At 40.8% G+C, this 15577-nt stretch overlaps 1 protein-coding gene across 6 annotated transcripts in view; it reads right to left on the bottom strand.

Annotated features, from left to right (window-relative positions):
* The window catches only part of CACNA2D3 (calcium voltage-gated channel auxiliary subunit alpha2delta 3), a 785949-nt gene that overhangs the window by 210946 nt on the left and 559426 nt on the right, over window positions 1-15577 (bottom strand). The gene's annotated exons all lie outside the window — the stretch shown is intronic.

Raw genomic sequence — 15577 nt, 5'->3', positions numbered from 1 at the left:
GGGTCTGGGTCCTGTGAATCTTAAACATTTTGTGGAGAGTGAATATCAAATTGAAAGTTAATTTGCACGGTAAGCACTTTACGATTGAAAGGCATTCTGTACTCCTGCCATAGGAAATAGCAGCTGGTGGCAAAAGGTTTTGGTTTTTTTTTTAAGACCACCAAGCAGGAGTTATGCAGCAAACCACAGCCAGACACCCTCTGTCCCCGCACTACACTAGGGGGTCCCTGCTTTCCTGTGGCTCCCTAACCTGTAGTAGACACTGAGGCAAGAGCACTGCTTATGATTCATAGACATGGCTTCCAAGAAAAACGCAGACATAGAGTCAACATTCATTTTCCAAGGGTAGGAGTGGGAGACTGGGGGTCGCGATGGTCCATCTAGGCAAAATCCCATTAACTTGAGTCCAAGTGGGAATCCTAAAATGAACTGCCATTCAATTATACTTGCCCAGGCTTTGAACAGGCCTCTGAAATGCTTGGTTGTGGTGTTCTGTTGTATAATAAGTGTATATTATTCCATATCCTTCATTTCCTATGCTACATAATGGAGACCATTCTGGTATCAAAGGAAATGATGAATAATAATACCAAACATCTGGTTTATAAAACACAAACTTGCTCAACAGATTGACTGCTTCCTGTCAGCTTCCCAAGTTAATCATGCATATGGGCTCATATGAATATGCATTTGTGAGGTACATGCAGTGATGCCAGGCCTCTCCTCCTAATGCTTGATTAGTTTCCCACCAATGGCACTAGCTCGATGCAGGCGCCGCTCTAGGGTGTGGCCCCAGATAGGATAACAGAACCAGATTTGTGTTCTATCAATTTTGTTGCAGGTTTAGTCATTATTATTCATTGATTCCCTTGATAAACATTCCTTGAGCATCAGCTATGTGCCAAGTTCCATGCCATGTGCTGGGAAGATAACCAGGAATAAGACATAGGTCTTAGTGGGGACAGGAAAGCTAATGAGGCAAATGGGGAAGAGCTGGCTGGGGCGGTACACTGTCTCTCTACACGGGAGCAGAAGGCTGTCTTCTTTATGACCAGCCTTAACTAAAATAAAAATGTCCAGCATTTACTGATATCTTTCAGGGTTTATAGGACAAATTCAGAAGCTTTCTGAAAACCAGTTTAACAACACTAGGAACAAGTTCCCTGCCGCACAGTAATTTCATCACTTACTTTATACTTAAAAATATTTACAAATGGAACAATGCAGGGGAGACCTTTTAAAAAAATTGCCCGGCACTTTTCTTTTCCTTCTTTTGCAAATATCAACCCCTTCCTTTAGGGAAATCTTCTTCACCCCTTCCATTCACAAGGTTTTCTTGACAGTTAACCTCTCCCACCCTGCACGTGTGGCTGGGTATCCAACCCAGGCTGTGCCAACCACAGCACTACACACACACACACACACACACACACACACACACACATATACACATACACACAAAAATACACACAAACTCTGCCCAGGTCACAATGATTGGTTTATTAATTAGACACATGATTCAAAATGGGCTATTTGGGGGTTTTTCCTTTTTTCCATCTGGAGCAAATAGGAAAAACTCTCTACACTCTTTTGTGTGTGGTTTTAGGAATGTAAGCCTGACAGCTATGTCCCCTCCTCATAGAGACGCAATTGAGAAAATAAAGTAAACCCAGAGAGATGAGGAGAGATGAGAGAGTGTGAGAGAGAGAGTGTGTGTGTGTGTGTGATGAGGGAAAAGCAGAAGGAGAAGGAGGGAGGAACGGGGAGAGGGAGGGAAGGTACCAGTCCTGAATGCCTTCATCCCTAAGATCAACCCCATCCATGCTTTCTTCTGTTGGGTTAGTTGAGGCAATAAGTTTTTTCTCTTTGCCCAAATGAACATGGATTGGATTTGTGACTTTTGGAGGACATCTACTATGTTGCCTTCTTTCATATCTCCAATCAGAGGAAGTTTGCCAGCACCAGTGGCAGAATGCTCTGTTTATTCTATAGCTGGAGGCCCCTGGTGGTGAGTGCAAAGCCCCAGAGAAAGGAGGCAAGCAGGACTCCTGGCCCTGAGGAGATATCTGAGCGAGTTAAGGGCAGCAGGCTTGGAAGCCTGTTTGAGGGCTGCCAGGTGGTTTTCAGCAGAGCCTCCTGCCAGATGTGCTCAGCCCTGGAGGCTGGGACTCAATGAGAAGGTTGTGCACAAATGGGGAACTCAGCTTAGGAAGAGAATGGCTCTAAGCCAAGAACAAAGGCCAACTCACTAACTCTCTGCAAATATCATATTTCTTCTATATTTTGCTCCTCCTATGTTTGTATGTTTTTCTTTTCTTATTAAAGTTGATCAGCATATTGACTGCATTAATAGAGTACATCATATAAATATATTACATAATACATAAATATTTTATATATGTTTATGTAATTTGTGAGTACACAGCTGCATTTCTTCTGTCTTCCTTCCAACACCTGGTATGAACACTAAATTGCACTCCAGGAAAAGACACTACCACCATCTAGAGGCAAGCAGGGTGAATTGCAGACACAAGGTCCTGGGTGATAAGCCATTTCCAGAGTATGGGCCTTACCAATAAAAATGTATTTTAACTGTAACCAATGTCACTAAGTTCCCCACTGAACTGAAACACAGATAGGCGATATCAACTATTCCTTCTGTCAATAACCTTTGGTGGAAAGATGCAGCTGTGTACATCTTTAAATATCAGATGAAACATTTTGAAAGGAGAACCACTGTTTCTTTAAAGCATTCAGGATCTGAGAATGTGATGAGGGCATGCAGGAAAAGGGGGGTTCCTTCACACCTACTTTCTCAAACACAGATTTAACAGAAGGGAAGCCAAAACCTTGGCATTCTCTCCTTTCTACATGAGCTCAAGTTTACAAATGACCTTGGAATCCCCCAGGGGCCATTCTCTGGCTAACACATGATGAGGGGCAATGTGGGTGGGACAGATAACACCCATATTCTCCAGTTTCCACACTCCATGGTGAGGGGAGAGCTGGAGAGTAGAAAGTCATCAGAATAACACTCTGTACAAATTACTTGGTGAGACAGCACTAAGGAGAACAGTAGGGAAACACAGATCAAGAAAAGAGGGCATGTGCAGAGTATGTGGCTACGTAGAGATCACCCCCACCCCCACCCCCACCCCCTGGTCACACACACAGAAAAGACACAGAAAAGATCCCTGGAGCTTCCCACCTATTCCCAGATCAAAAACAGTGCTCTGTATCTACTCCTTTTCAATGCCTGCCTACTTCCCCTCCCCCAAATCTCCCTCTCCTTCTACCATTACAACATCCCTTATCCTCAATACTGAACAAAAGTATCAGGGCAAGAATATAGTAAGAACCATACTCAATGATCTGTTTTAACTTTTTGTACTGGGTATATGCAGAAGGACCTTTTCTCTGGAGACACATATAGACACACTTCAGAGGTAGAACACAGGTGAGACCCACTGAGACATGGAAACTAAATCCTATTGGTGCATTTTATGCCTGAAGAGGGAGCACAGTATCAACATTGTCTGCTTGGCTAATGTTAACATTATCTGACTCTAGCTGTGAATTTTACTCTCACATTACTTAGACTGCCACAGCCTTTAGTGATGATCATGAAATTTGCTGGCTGTTTCAATAGTGGCTAGGATTTACATACACAGGCACATTTAAAAATTCATTTTCTCAATAATCAAAGAAGTCATTTTGAAATGAGAAGGGAAAGCAAGAATAGCTTGCTTCGGTGATAAAACCAAACGATTCCTAAATCACTATTGGCTCTCTCTCTCTCTCTCTCTCTCTCTCTCTCTCTCTCTGTGTGTGTGTGTGTGTGTGTATTTGATTAAGTGTTTTTTTAAAAATTTGTCTCTTTTCTGTATGATTGAAAATTTTAATAATAAGAACATCCCATAAATTCTCACTTACAGAAAACATTTTATAAATAAAACCACCCAGGGGCTTCCCTGGTGGTGCAGTGGTTGAAAGTTTGCCTGCTAATGCAGAGGACACGGGTTCGAGCCCTGGTCTGGGAGGATCCCGCATGCCGCGGAGCAACTAGGCCCGAGAGCCACAACTACTGAGCCTGCGTGTCTGGAGCCTATGCTCCGCAACAAGAGAGGCCGCAATAGTGAGAGGCCTGTGCACCGCAATGAAGAGTGGCCCCCGCTTGCCACAACTAGAGAAAGCCCTCACACAGAAACGAAGACCCAACACAGCAAAAATAAATTAATTAATTAATAAATAAAACCACCCAGTAACATATGGTAGCAATGAATATTAATGCCTTAAAAATAAATACAAACAAACAAATATATAACAGTAATCCTATTTTAAAAATCCCTTTTTGCATAAAGATCAAAAAGTCCTTTAAACAAACCATGGTAACACTTTGACATGGAAATGCTATCAGAATAAAGTTTTTACATTCTGGGTTAAACATATTATATTTGATTATCAGTATTTTGGATATTCTTCATAACAAGATATTTAGAAAAAGCAGGTGCTATTATTTTTAATTGAGGAGTTGATTCTTTCAATGTAAGCAATATGAATTACCTGTCTTTTATGATACTACTCAGATGAACTGCTTTCCTTTTTAAAATCTAGACAAATTAAGAACACCAACCATTGTTTAGATTCCCATTTTGTACTGGCATTTTTCAATATTTTTGCAAGATGCCTGAACCTTGAATAATTTAAAGCATTAAGAAAGTAGCAGTGGAGGGACTTCCCTGGTGGCACAGTGGTTAAGAATCCACCTGCCAATGCAGGGGACATGGGTTCGAGCCCTGGCCCAGGAAGATCCCACATGCCACGGAGCAGCTAAGCCCGTGCGCCACAACTACTGAGCCTGCACTCTAGAGCCCGCAAGCCACAACTACTGAGCCTGAGTGCCACAACTACTGAAGCCCACGCACCTAGAGCCCGTGCCCTGCAACAAGAGAAGCCACTGCAGTGAGAAGCCCGCGCACCTCAACGAAGAGTACCCTGGCTCACCCCAACTAGAGGAAGCCCACGTGCACCAACAAAGACCCAACACAGCCAAAAATAAATAAATAAAATAAATTTATAAAAAAAAGAAAGTAGCAGTAGAGAATAAGAATAATAAAGAAGTAGTAAACCTTCCAAGTGACATTTCTCCCTTGCTTTGCATTTGACTGTCTTGGTAAAGTGTCATCACTCAGTCCTTGAGAATGCTACATAAATGACACTTTGCTTTTAGACAAAACTTTTCCTCTTTTTATTGAATCATTATTACTTGCATCTGAGATTTGGAAATCCTGAATTCTTATGAGATTCACTGTATTTTAGGTTGTCTAAATATAAAAGTAATCAGATTTCCCTCTTTGAACTTTAACTGCATCTTTTATGAACTAAATTGTTGTATTTGTTTGTTCTCTCTCTTTTTAACAACCTAAAGACAACTTTGTGAATGATAATGCTAGATAATGTTAGATCATCTGGATGAGAATCTCAAAATAACTTTCTTCTAATAAAGTTGTTATTTTTCAGGAAAATTTTTATGTTGTTTCTTTTTCTCCCAGTGTTTCAAAGATCTAAGTCATTAAGCAGGGAATACATTTTATGGGTAAATATCTAGACAGAGGGAGGATGCTGTCTTTGACCAGGGACATATATATAAGCAAACCCATGGACGAGAGAATATTACAGATTAACATATCTGAAAGTTGTCTTAGGGAACTGCTTTATTAGTGTACAACACGCTTACTTCAGGAATGCCCCAAAATAAGGACAATAGGAATTATTATGGGGCACTGGATTTTGGTCAATATTCATGATCAGCTATGACACATAACTGACCCCCATTGTGGCCAAAGATTTATATTTTCACAAACTATGGTTTAGATGCCTCCCAAATAGATGCCTGAAAACACTGCCAACAGTCAGGGCTTCGGGGCCCTGGGACAAAACCTTTCCCTTGTTTAAAGACCCCCTGAAATGCTGCTTCCTCCATAAAACCTTCCCTAACAAACTGGAAATGGGAACCAGATGTTCTCAAACTTCACTACAAAGATAATCATATTTACTCTACAACCTACGATACAATCTAGGACCAAATTTGTGCAAACTGTTAATACAGCTAAGTCACTGAACACTGTGGCTGGAAGAAAAGCTGGGGATTCTGTAGAGCCTGTGAACTCCAAGGGCAGAAGTGGGAATGGTTCCTCCTTTTATCCATAGCATTTAGCACAGAGTCTGGTACGTAAGAAGCACTCAGCAAATGTTCCTTGAATGAATTTATTCTAATCCTGTCCTTTTATTTACTTTATAAATGAGGCTCAGAGAGGAAGAGGAGTCACAGAGAATTGGTACCAGAATCTGGACAAGACTCCAGGGCTACCACTGTCCATTTTATGTTGTGCATCCTCTACCTGCTCTTGGCTCCTTCTCTTAATACCTTTCTTTGTGTATCTTGCCTGTGCCAGTGAGGTCAAACTTAGACTGTAACGAGGGCCTGGGAGGCTGGTACCTATGTGCAGCTGCTGCTGATAGGGGCAAAAGGTTTATGATGTCAAAGAGGTAAAGGAAAAGGACTTAAAAAAAACCCTGCTTAGTTGAACACTATGATTTCCTTGGAAAGCAGAACAGAGAGGAGAAATGAGCTACAGAAGCAAAGAGACCTGAATTATTCCTGAACAGGTTACTCACTCTTCTTGAGTCATTTGTATTTATCCATCCTTCCATTCATTCATTCTTCCATCTATCCATCCACCCATCCACTCAGCCATATTCTATTTCCAAACATGTTTTGCTATTACCAAATATTGCTTTAAACATTTAACATCTATATAGCTTTAAATTTAACCCTGTAAAATGTCTATACCCATCTTACAGATGAATCAATTAAAGATAAAGGAGCAAAGTACCTTGCTCTAGGTCACAGAGGGCAGCAGGGTGCGGGTTTGAGCCTTGGCCAACCTGACACTAGAGCTCCTGTTCAAATCATTCTGCCCTCAGCCTCCTGTTTTAGGGGTACAAAGACAAATGTCATGTTTTGCCTTAAGTATCTTGGAATGAAGTAAAAGAGGCAACCAAGCAAAGCATCCCTAAAATAGGAATATCTCCAAGAGTTCTGGGGAGGATTAAATAGAATTGTAGATGCAAAGCATCTAATACAGTGCCTGACACATCCAACAAGTGCAGCTGTTCTCATAAAGACCATTTTAGGCTAAGCTTCTCTGAAATCCATCCACTGCTCTATCAAATTTGAACTTCATCCATCTCTTCATTCAAATTACATATACAAAATAAAAAAATACTTCTCCTTTATGCCATGATATAGACAATATGCTTTAGAAAGCAGTTGGGGGGGGTGGTAATTGCAAATATTAAAGAAGGTTGGGAAGGATGCACATTGGGAAGGAAATTGTTGGAGAGGAAGGAGGTCAGGAAAGAAAGGACAGATGCTTCAGAAGCACCCGGCCAAATCATCTAATGTGTCCCAGGCCTGGGCAGACATGGATGGGTCCAATCCAAGCACACAGGGCTCATGATTCAGCAAGTGGTTCAATTCCATGAGTCATTTCTGGAAAAAGAAAGTCCATACCATGGCATTAGCCCTTTGCCTGACATTTTTCTACCTCATGAAACTAGGCTAGGTTTTCCAAAACCCTTCCAGTTAATTTGAAGGGATAAACATCTAACTTTCTGCTTTTGGACTTCTCAGTATTATTGCTGTACACGATTGCACAACTGCTCCAGTTTGCCCCAGAGGGTCATTTCAGTTGAATCCTTTGGCATGTGATGCCTGGAAGCTTGCACAGAGACATCCCTCCAGTTCTCATGGAACTGGGCTACATCTGGGTTTGTAATCAATATATATCCATTAATTGGGGGTCTGACCTGGGAATAATGTGACTGGAAAAAAGATTAGGCAGCTGAGCTATGACCAGATCAACAAATACATGACTTTAGTACAAAAAAATGAAAAGGCAGACCAATTTTCCAATTTTAATGTGCAGAAACAATAAAAGTAGACAAATTCTGTTGATGAAAATTAGAATTGTTTGTATCAAAAAAATTATGCCAAAAAAAGTGAAGAAAGGAAAGGCAATGCCTATGAGTATATATAGTGCAAGTGTATGTTTTCACTTGAGTAATTCATGAGAGTTACCCACTACATCTGCCACTCAGGAAATTCCCTCCTGTGAGGACCTATATAGTCATATTAAAATCACTGACGGTTGGGCTTCCCTGGTGGCGCAGTGGTTGAAAGTCCGCCTGCCGATGCAGGGGACACAGGTTCGTGCCCTGGTCCAGGAAGATCCCACATGCCGCGGAGCGGCTGGGCCCGTGAGCCATGGCCGCCGAGCCTGTGCGTCTGGAGCCTGTGCTCCTCAACGGGAGAGGCCACAACAGTGAGAGGCCTCTGTACCGCCAAAAAAAAAAAAAAAAAAAAAAAAAAAAAAAAAAAAAAAAATCACTGACGGTTATTTGCCATTGATTTGATATAGATTTGACTTATACTTTGACAGAGATTTAGTTTTCAAATTAGTTTGACAGATTTAGTTTTCAAATTAGTCACTGAATTATATTGATTTTGCTTAGTCCTGTGTTGAAATGTTGTTCATTGTGTATTCTCTCTCCCTCTCTCCTTTGAGCTAGTGGAAACATAATAACACAGTCAGAAAAAATTGTATTTCTGGCTCAAGTTCACACATTCTAGGTTGCTTAATTAATTAATTAATTAATTAATTAATTAATTAATTATTTATTTTTTGCGGTACGTGGGCCTCTCCCTGTTGTGGCCTCTCCCGTTGCGGAGCACAGGCTCCGGATGCACAGGCTCAGCGGCCATGGTTCATGGGCCCAGCCGCTCCGTGGCATGTGGGATCCTCACGGACCGGGGCACGAACCCGTGTCCCCTGCATCGGCAGGCAGACTCTCAACCACTGCGCCACCACGGAAGCCAGTCGCTTAATTCTTTACTTCATTAAGCTATTCCATGCAGCTGTCCTTTAAACGGTACTCTTTTCCAGGGTCTTGACCAATAAACTGTAGATTTATATACTGCTTTTTCAGGAAACATATCTAGTATGTCAAGTGATGGATACAAGTGTTCTAAATCTATCAGTAAATACAGAGGGGACCTCAAAATAGCAATCCAGTTCTTTGAGTTCAATATTGCCTGAGGATCAATAAGAATGACCTACAGAACTGCATCTAGAAGCAAGGAAATCAGAACATTGGGTGTCCTGTAATACCCTCTCCAAGACTGTCCCAGGCTTAATATGGGTTATGCTGCCATTAATGCCACAATATTCCCATTCATTGGGCTTTTTGAAAGAACTTTTCTCAATCCTCTGCCTTCCCTTCCATACGGAAGGAAGAAGGGTATATAAATTTCTTTGGTGAGGGTGGGGGCTGGGGAGAGGTAAGAACAATTTAAGTTTTAAAATTCCACTGTTTTTATTTAGATTTTTTTTTGACTTTCAAAAGAAAAGGCAATTTCATTTTAGCAATGTTATGAGTAGAGTTTGTATTGTTTTAACACCTCAAGAGAGTCATATTTTATAGTTGTGCTTAATTTAAATAAATAGTAGAAGACATTCACATATCTTAACTAAATGAGAATTTTCTGAAAGAAGACTTTAAATTTCTAAGACACTAAAAAGTAAGTCTGGGACTAGAAAGCATTGATATATTAGGGATTTTAAAATCAATTCTTAGTTTTTGACTTTACAGTGTCTAGCCTTTTTTTTTAAAGAACACATTATACCAGTGTTTCAAAACCATTTCTGCTTTATCTGTATCAAATGTGTCTCTTTTAAGGTACAATGGACTAGCATTATCAGTACTATTTTGCTGAGTTAAGCATTCATCATGGGTGGGCCTTGGCAAGTGCTGCTCATGAACTTCTGAATTGTCACCTTGCTCTTTTCCTTATTATAAAATAGTACGGGGGCTTCCCTTGTGGCGCAGTGGTTGAGAGTCCGCCTGCCGATGCAGGGGACGCGGGTTCGTGCCCCGGTCTGGGAAGATCCCGCATGCCGCGGAGCAGCTAGGCCCATGAGCCATGGCCGCTGAGCCTGCGCGTCCGGAGCCTGTGCTCCGCAACGGGAGAGGCCACAATAGTGAGAGGCCCGCGTACCACAAAAAAAAAAAAAAAAAAAAGAAGGAAAAAAAACAGTACATAACGCTACAAAAATTCAAATATGTATTAAAATGGGTACAAATTGAAAATTTTTTTCCAGATACACAAGTAGACACACATTTTGAGGTTGATTAAAATTAACAAATTTTTTCTCCTAAATAAGAAATGCAAATAGCATCCTGCTTCCAAAATGGAGCTCCCTGGTCCCCCATCAGCCAATATGGGGCTTCAGCCAGAGCCCCTCTGCACTGTTCTGTTGGTCATCCCGCCATCAGGAAGCCATACGCTTTGAATCTGAGGGTCTTGCATTCATTTATTTATGGTCTCAAACACACAGTTGAACAGGGCCAATGGGAAAGGGACTGGCTAAGATTCACATGGCTGTGAACCTTGCAAAGTTCACCTCCTTTCTCAGCAGCAGGGCAGCTTGTCTGGAATGCCACAGGTACACTCATATGGAACTACTGCAAAGAATAAAATGTTTGGTTCTGTGATCATCATTATGGTGGAACAATATGTTGTAACTCAGATTTCCACAGAATCCATCACACTGACCATGGGGGAAGCTAAAGTGCCTGGACTTGCTCCACTTTCTATTTCCCTTGCCTTATTCACAAAATAAATCTACTAATTTAAGATGTAGTTATCATCTTTCGGACTCTGAGGATAGTCAATCTTAACAGCCCCAGCTTGGGAATGCATATAAAAGATGTCTGTATGTGTTCCTATAAAACAGTAAATGAGGGCTTCCCTGGTGGCACAGTGGTTGAGAGTCTGCCTGCTGATGCAGGGGACATGGGTTCGTGCCCCGGTCCGGGAGGATCCCACATGCCGTGGAGCGGCTGGGCCCGTGAGCCATGGCCGCTGAGCCTGCACGTCCGGAGCCTGTGCTCTGCAACGGGAGAGGCCGCAACAGTGAGAAGCCCGCGTACCGCAAAAAAAAAAAAAAAAAAAATTATATATATATATATGAAAAAAACAAACAAACAGTAAATGATGAGGAAGAAAACCGAGTATCAAAACAAACTATAATAATTTAGACAGAAAGCCAGTCAAAGTAAAAGCAAATGAGTCATAAACCAGACCCAAACGTAAATAGTCATCACCTCTCCATTTTGCACTTCATTTGCATTGATTTAGCTGGTTATATAACTGTAATGAAACACTAAAATCACTAGACCTACAGTTCTCTGAAATCAGCAGCTTTGCAAACTTTCAAATTTCTGTTTTCAATGACAAGTCAACATTTCAAAGTGCAGAAGTTAAAAGAGACAAGGAATGATAAATGATGCCCCACAATTGCTGAAATCTGATTACAGTGAGATAAGAGCTGGCCAAATTCTGCTTGCATGAGTCTATACCTAAAGAAAAAGAAAAAGAAAAGAAAAGAAAAGTCTTTAGATAAATGACTGCTTCCATTTATTCCTTCTAAATATAATATAAACAAGGAAACAAAGAAAATGCAAATGGATTCAGGATCCCATTTACACTTAGGGGGAGAAATTAATAAAACAGTTCCATCCTGAAAGAAAACCCCCAAATCGACACTCTTTTAAGAAGCTAATTTATGCACTCCTGAGTCCTCATACAAGTTAAGCAGCACAGAATATCACAGCAGGCATAGAACAACAGATCTCAAGCCCTGCTGTGTTTGTTCAAGAAGGCAAGTTAAGCTATTCCTAACAGGAAACAAAACACACGGTCTGGCTATTAAACAGGGATCGTTTTGCCATACTGTGCAGCCCTGAATCCATCAATTGCTGTTCCAAACAGGATTAGAGATGTGGTTTTCTTTAACCATGGTTTTGAGAAAAATGCTTATGCCTGCTCAGAATTTTCAGGCTGATATTAACTAATATAGTGCCAGGCAAGACACGGAGTACCTTTAAAACTTTCAAGACACTGTCTTTGACAAATTCCAAAGCTGTTTGAAGACAGCACAAAATGAAGGGGAGGGGAAAATCTGTGTGTGGAAAAGTTAACCATGTGAACAGCCAAATTTGGAATACCCCAAAGAGTATTTTTTCCTTTAAGTATTCAAGGCTCCATGCTATAGTGATTAATCACACAGTGAACAACTGATGTTTAGTTCCTATAGACAGAACCTACATGGATGAATATGTAGTATGAAAACTGGACTATTTTTGAGACAACTGAACATACATTTGCAAAGGCTTTGGGTAATTCTGTTATTATTATAAAATGGAATCTCCCAGCCATTTTTGTAGAAGTCAAGTACCATGTAAGGGAAAAAAGGCAAACCTTTCTTACATATGGACCTCTCTTCATTGTTGAACTCAAGAACAATCAATCCAATGGAGAAAGTGGTTCAATTTTCACTAAAAAGAACAGTTTTGTGATGGCCTGAAGGCATCAGGTCTGTATTGCTACATGTTTTTTTTAACCAAGATTCAGGACACTGCCTATGTATTTGGTGAAAATATTTATTGGTCAAGTGTATAACCAGTTAGTACTACCCCTATTTTGTATTAAGGGTTGAAATTTATAGAATCTAGAAATTATCTCAGAGGTGCTTAAGAATCACAGGGAAAACAAAACTTTTTTTTTTTTTTGCAAACCATTGTTCTAGAAAATAGCCAAAAGGGCTAGAAGAGAAGTTTTGGAAAACCCTCAAATTATTAGCATCACGAAAATGATAATTTATAGACAACAATCTTTAATGACTGCTACACATAAGAGGGATACCCAAATGGGACATTTTTAGTTGTAGATCAGCCAAGAGATTAAAATTAGCATGTTTACAGAGACATAACTATTTAAAATATTTATAGAGAAAACAGTTGCAGATGATACAAAGAGAGATTCCAACAAAAACATAGCACAAATGCAGACACCATATGGTGCAATGTATGCACTCATGATCTCATGTGAAAAGCTGGCCAAAGACAGAGCAGCTGGAGCTACCTCCCTTTTACCCCCAGAACAACAAACTCTTGGGTTTGGAAGGGACTCATTATAATCATGGCCATGGATGGGTGAAATCTATGGGTAATGTCAAAGGCTTTGGGAAGAAATCTCTCAAAACAATTGTTTCTGAAAGCCTTTGCTTTGTTGGGACTTCAAGTCCAGTCTCCATTTCTTTCTGACTCCATGTAGGAGGTACAGGCAGGTGATACACAGAGTTTTTAATGAACCAAGAGAAGCATCACATTCCTTCTAGGCTCTTTTGACATCTCCTGATTATTCATTAGGCTTTAGTCAGGACCACAAAACACTATGGAGGTCCCAGACCACCACATCATGTCTAACTGCACTCTTCATCTGCTCTAAAGCACTGGGGGCCAAGCTGAGCAAATGGTAACAGGAACTCTAAATTTTGTGAGTTTCAGCATATGTCAGGCTCTGTGGTAGGTGCAAGTAAGAGAAATAACTCTCATGACAAAACTACAAAGTCAGCCTCTCGTTCTTGTTGAATAACGAGAGGTTAAGTGACTTAGAGACGTTAAGTGACTTGCTCATGGTCACAAACAGATAAAGGCTAGAATGGAACCCACCATCTTCTTTTGCTGGTCAAGCAGTAAGACAATACATTTGAGGGGAACTGATGATTGTAAGAACCTTAACCTTCTATCAAAAGCCTTTGGTAACACTGGGGAGGGGAAGGGAAGGAACATGAGGGGTAGGGATGCTCATACATCAACAATTGAGACTAGTGGTCCTGAGGGTGAATGCCTTCAATCAGCAATGTGTCTCTCCTCAACCCTTCTCATCTTCCAGCCCAGATACCCGAGGTTTATAGTTAAACTCCTTCTCCAAAGAGCTGAATTTCCCAGAAATTATCCAAAGAATTCTGAAATCATTTCACACACGGCTCTTAATTTTTTGTTTAAGGTAAATACCTTTCTCTATTATAACAGAAGACCATTTGTAGCCATAGTGAGGAATGGGAGGCAGGGTTACTCTTTGTCATCTAGGGTTGCAGAACGAATCTGCTGGGCAGTCAAGTATCTTTGGGACACAGGAAAAGCCCCTGGAGCATCTTCCTCACTACTGAACTTTCAATAATCATAATAATAGGCTCCACTTTTCAGGGCATGTGACGTGAGTCAAGATAAGATATGATGATAGAAGAAAAGAGTGTGATGAGCTAAGTGCTATTGAAGAATCATATGGCCCAGCAACATTTGTTCTTACCATATTCTGTGCTGGTTTGTTTTGAACTTTGTTTTAAACTCCATGGCTGATGGCACCTCAAATTCATGAGGAATCTTTTACAAGCGAACGCTTTTGTCTACGGATCAGTGGAAATTTGATGAATAAATACTAGTAAGTTAAGGCCAGTCCATTTTTAGGCACTGAGTTTAAGTCACTTTGCAAAGAAACTTCAAATGTGGGCAATTAAGCAAGCATGACCTATCAAAGATGCCGAGCCTTCCAGATAATGTGGAATTCTGAACATATATTTACCCTGGAAGCTGTTGCTCTACTCAAATACTTTAACTTTTAATGAAGTGTTCAGTCCTTTTGTGATGGCACTGAAGTGTAATCAAACATTAACACAAGCCAAGTCACACACCAGCATGTCCTGCCTTGTTTCAATATCTCAAATATATTTGAGTAATTGTGTAATGATTTCTGGGCCTCTGGTTGTCCATATGGTCTGAACAGACTGTCTTTTGTAGAACAGTTGTGATATCTCTCTTAGTGAGAAAAAACCAAATCATCTCTGATTTGGAGGGCTTAGGAGGTACTGCTTAAATTTCAGGGTGCTGCCCTACCTCAACTCTTGAAATGAAACCAGCTCACATCTGGGCCCCAGAAATTACTCTATCTTCTGAAAATCTTGCTTTTGTTTGTGAAATACACAAGAACAATGCAGCAGGCATCACGTGACATGTTTTCTGCCATAACTGTCCTTAAGATGCAGTGACATGCCATGGGAATGATACAGCAAAGTCAGCACTGCAACCACATGTAATCTTTCTGGACAGAGAACATTCTAGATGGTGGCACCAGATCATCTCAGACAGATAATGAGGACCAGTGAAAGGGTCTGACCATTGGCAAGAACTCTGCTTTAATGTTCTCTGAGTGGTATGGGTGTTGAGACAAGCAAAGCAGCTGTTGAGTTTGCAATTAATGAAACCCAAGGTGAGTTTCAGGGATTTGGATTAAGAGCCCAGAATCTAAACATGGTTACTGGGCTTAATTAATTATTCATATTACCTGTCTCCCTAGGAAAGTATCCCAGGGAAGGCCTGGAACGCTATGTTTGAAGGAATGTGCCAAACTTACGCTTGACCTATTATTTGAGAATTCTTAGCAAAATGGTTGGGCACACATTCATCCCCAAACCACTGGCCACCATATGGCTCTCTGGTGGGACTAAGTTGGCGAGGGGCTAGTGGACAGCTAAGTCTGTTGGCCTTTCTGTTCCTGCCCAACTTCAGGCTCCCAAAATCCTAAGAGGAAAACCATTTCACTGGTCATGAA

Source organism: Pseudorca crassidens, chromosome 10, assembly GCF_039906515.1.
Source record: "Pseudorca crassidens isolate mPseCra1 chromosome 10, mPseCra1.hap1, whole genome shotgun sequence".
In the NCBI taxonomy this organism is placed as follows: Eukaryota; Metazoa; Chordata; class Mammalia; order Artiodactyla; family Delphinidae; genus Pseudorca; species Pseudorca crassidens.
The sequence above is the reverse complement of the archived record's forward strand: the minus strand, read 5'-3'. Positions and strand labels throughout refer to the sequence as shown.